The sequence below is a fragment of the Octodon degus genome, unplaced genomic scaffold, assembly GCF_000260255.1.
Source record: "Octodon degus isolate 3935 unplaced genomic scaffold, OctDeg1.0 scaffold00089, whole genome shotgun sequence".
NCBI classification, from domain to species: Eukaryota; Metazoa; Chordata; class Mammalia; order Rodentia; family Octodontidae; genus Octodon; species Octodon degus.
In genome coordinates, this window is record NW_004524665.1 from 4,398,650 (window position 1) to 4,403,221 (window position 4,572).

At 38.8% G+C, this 4,572-nt stretch overlaps 1 pseudogene; it reads left to right on the forward strand.

The window, feature by feature from the left end:
- The first annotated feature begins 3,138 nt into the window (after positions 1–3,138).
- LOC105742987 lies at positions 3,139–4,025 on the forward strand (annotated as a pseudogene).
- The last annotated feature ends 547 nt before the right edge of the window (positions 4,026–4,572 follow it).

Below are 4,572 nucleotides of genomic sequence, written 5' to 3' on the forward strand. Positions count from 1 at the left end.
GTTAACTTATTTGGCTTCTGGAACCGATACTGTGGATCTGACAGCAATGAAGAAAAACAAGACTTAATGCTGCCTGGGGCTAACAGCCCTGAGTCCAACTTGGAGAAAGAAGACAATGAGTTAGAGGTGGAGGAAAAAGAGAAAAAAGACCCAACTTTGCTTGGTCCCAAGTCAGCCAAGATGAAGACCAAAAACCCCAAACTGAAAGGCATGTCAGATGGACAAGACAAGATCCTGAAAAAGAAGGGAACCAAGCGATGTCTGCACAGTGAATCCACAGTGTGCATTGTACCCATGATGGAAAAGGAAGGAAGGCCCAGGAACCCAGGTCTGGACCAGCCAGGACCTAAGAAAAGATTTCAAGTTCCCCAAAGCAAGACTTCAGCAATCGTCCTGTCTGAGGAAAAGGAAGCTAGAATGGTGCCGAAGGGCCTCAGCCCACCAGCTCGTCATAGGGCCTTTCCTTTGGAGGGAAAAGAAAGAGCTGGACCCCACGAGCTGCTGATTCAGGAGCCTGGCAATGTCTTCCTTGAAGATGAAGCCTCCACTGAGCTGGACCTGGAGCAAATCATGGAAGATATTGGAAGAAAGTCGGAAGAAAGGCACTGTGAGACTGCGGTGCTGCAGGGGCTTCTCGGGCCTCCTTTGATAAGTAATGGTGTTCTCCCACCCTCCTCTTACTCTCAAGCAACAAAAAGCCTTTCAGTTTACTCTGGCATGTTCCTATGTGTCCGAGTTATTAATGGCTACAAGGTTCAAGAGCTTCTCAGTTTATGTTAATAAAGTGGGTTACATGTGAAAAAAAAATAAACAACACGGTAATATTTACTCATAAAAAGGAATGATTTACAAATGACACATAATGAGTGAGCTTTGACAGTATTACCTGGAGTGAAATTACCCAAGCACAAAAGGCTACATAATGTTAATTGTGTTTATGTGAAGTATTCAAAATAGGCAAATCCATGGAGACAAAATGTATAGGACAAAATCCATGGTTTTTATTGTCCTCTGTCAGTAGACTATGTGGCAATATTTCCTTTATTATTTATATTCATACTTTACTTCTTTTTTTACCCTGATCAAGGTGGGAAGTTTTATCAAGGTAACTGATCTACTACAAAAAAAAAGTTTAGTTTCCATTTCTTTTCTTTGTTTTGGTTATATTTCCTATTTCATTGGTTTCTACTCTGAAGTAAGTCTCTTGGAAAAATTGTTCACTTACATCCATATATCTTTCCCTCTTCCTTTTCTTATTTTTTCTTTATAAATTAATACATTTTATAAATGTATGAGTTTGTGGGTACAATACGATGCTAATACCTTATGAATTCAATGTTAGAATATTTAAATCCAACTGCTAGTATATCCATATGTCAAATACCTATTTTGGGGGTGAGAACATTTGCAGTTTACTCTCTAAATATTTTTGAAATGTACAATTCCCTATTTTAATTAAGTTCAATAAGCTGTGCAATATATGTATTAAAAACCTTATTTCACATGTCTGAGATTTTGTGCCATATGACCATTGTCTTGTCATCTTCCTGATTTCTAGGTTCTGTGATCCTCACCCACTTTCTATCTGATTGATTGAGATGCCACAAGTGGCTGTTTTACTTATGCTATTATGTTTTGTGCATGCAGATATTTCACAATATTAAATAGTGGCTTTTGGTTGTAGTCTAAAGACCTCTCCTCACAGGTTATTCAAAGATAACTATAGTGGTTACGGGCTCCCTAATTTCTGTTTGTCTGGGAAAGTTGTTATTTTTTCCTGATTTTTTAAAGTTAGTTTTGTGATATTGTTGGTTGGCAGGATGTTCAATTGGTTGTTTGAATCCACCTTTCCACTTTTGCTTAGCATGCAAAGTTCCTGCTGACTGGGTCTTTTATATTTTAGATATTGATTCTCTGTTTGAGCAATAGCTAGCAAAACTTTTTACCAGCCTCTAGGTTGTCTGTGTACTCTCTTGGTTATTTCTTTTGCTATGCAGATGATTTTTAATTGGATATGATCTCCTGTGTTGATTTTCAGTACTATTTCCTGTGCAATCGGGGTTCTGTTCAGAAAGTCCTTGTCTACACCGATGACATCAAGAGTTCAGCCTACTTTGTTGTTTTGCAGGTTAAGTGTTTCTGTTTTGAGATTTAGTTTTCTGATCTATTTTGATTTTAGTTTAATACACAGTGAAAGATATGGGTCTAACTTTAATATCTGTATATGTGTAGCTACCTTTCCCCAAAGCATTTATTAAAGAGGGTATCTTTCTTCCAGTATGAACTCAGGCCCTTGTGCTTGCCAGGCAAGTGCTTATTCTACTGAGCCATCTCCTTGACCCCATTTCTACATTTCACAATTTCTTTCTAAGAAAAGAGCCTTTATGAATCAAGAGGATCCATAAATAACATGTCAAAGGAAGTCTTTTTTTTTTAAGTATTCAACTAATGTCTTCTCATTAAACAAATTTCTACAATGTAAGAAGGTGTGAAGGGAAAGCCCACATTTAACTTTTCCATAATTTCTGTTAGCAAAAATTTTACTCAAATGCACTTTGCCTTTTACTCTGCTTGAGTTCTTAAAGTCTAAACCCATGGCTTAATAATTAGGTATCTAAATTCACATTACAAGAAAAAATATGATTCTTTTCTTTTTGTATTTTAGGGAAGATCCTACAGGGTTTTCAGGGTCTCACTACTAGATTGGACTCATAGTGATCCACCTGTTTACTGCCTCCCAAGAGCTAGGATTACAGGCCCACACCACCATACCCAGTCTCAATTGCCATCTGAGTGTGCTCTGGGGGTGGGGCCGGCACAGCAGGCCAGGGAGTCTAAGCCCTGGCCCCTGCTCCTGCTTGCAGGTGCTTTAATCTGTTGAGCTATTTGTCCAGCCCTTTGATTCTTTTCAACAAAGATAAAAGAAAACTATCCTTGTCTGGAAAACACACCATAGAAATGTAAGCTAGTATTATTATTCATTATTCATTTCTCTAAGTAAATCATTTTCAGTGACTGGAACTTTATCAGTGTAAGAATCTCTGCCCACTCTATGAAATACTTATGCCTGTATTTGTGCCTGCTGCATCACACAAACTGAGATGCTGAGCAGCTGGGAGACTCTGGGCTGCAGGCCCCATGGCCCCTGCATGTTCACTTGGCCCCTTCCCTCTGTACCAGTGTTTGCTGCTAGTGTCTGACTTTGCCCAGGCAGGCAGGCTGCTGGTGGTGCCCATGGATGGGAACCACTGGTTCACCATACACTCAGTGGTGGAGACACTCCTCCAGAGAGGGCATGAAGTGGTCATAGTCACGCTGGAGGTGAGTTGGCAGTTCCAAAAAAATCACTGAATTGTACAGTAAAGACTTATTCTACTTCTTACACCTTCGAGGACTTGGAGTAGAATTTCAAGATTTTTGCTGAAAATCAATGGAAAACTCAAGGGTCAAGTATATACTCTTACAATAGGTTTATCCAAAAGGTTTTTTGACATTAACTTTTCACACTGTAGGAGTTTATTTAATGAGAAGAAATTAGTGGAATACTTAAAAATGACTTCCTTTGATATGGTTTTTATGGACCCCTTTGATATGTGTGGTTTAATTGTTGCCAAATATTTTTCACTTCCTTCTGTGGTCTTTTCTAAGGGAGCACTTTGTCATTTTCTTGAGGAAAGTACACAGAGCCCTGCTTCTCCATCTTACATTCCTAGTTTTTTCTCGGGCTTCTCAGATGCTATGACTTTCCAGGAGAGAGTCCAGAACTATTTGCAACAATTGGAGGGGCATTTAGTTTGTCCTTACATTTTTGAGAAGGCCTTAGAAATTGCCTCTAAAATTCTCCAAACACCTGTGGCATTGGATGATCTCCTCAGCCACACATTGGTCTGGTTGTTACCCATGGACTTTGTCTTCAACTATCGCAGACCTGTGATGCCCAGCATGGTCTTGGTGGGATCAGCTGTTATCTGAGAAAGCCCTTGTCCGAGGTACGTTCTCTCACTCCTTTCCCATACAAAGTATAACCTGACTTGGTACCTTCATTAAAGTAATTCCTTCCTGAACCATGATATGTCACGAATTATCTTTCTGATTCAATGTATTATTATGTTCCATTTTATTTTAATTTTAGGTTAAGGAACTTTGTAAGGCAGCCCTTGCTTATGTGCATGTATATAAAACTGTTGTTAAGTCTTTAAACAGATGCTAACAGAAATATATGTGCACTTCTGGTAATGTAAAACTTACATAAATATTTCACTGCTGAATCTATTGAGACATCATGAGATTAACGCAAGTTACCTTTGGCCTCTACAGTTGTGAGAGGCACTCCAAGGGCTGGCCATCGGCTTCCAAATGTCTATTAGTGTAGACTGTTGCTTCTGTCACCTTGGTCATTGCGATTGCTGCACATGCATTTTTGTTTTGTCTCTAAAGGCCAGCAGTTTAGTGGATTTTCTTTCTTTTTTATTTATTATTTCTTTATTGAGTAATAAATATGAATGAGACAGTTTCACAGCTGATTAATAGGACAGTTTTGATAGTCAATACACTGTACATTGTTATCTTCTT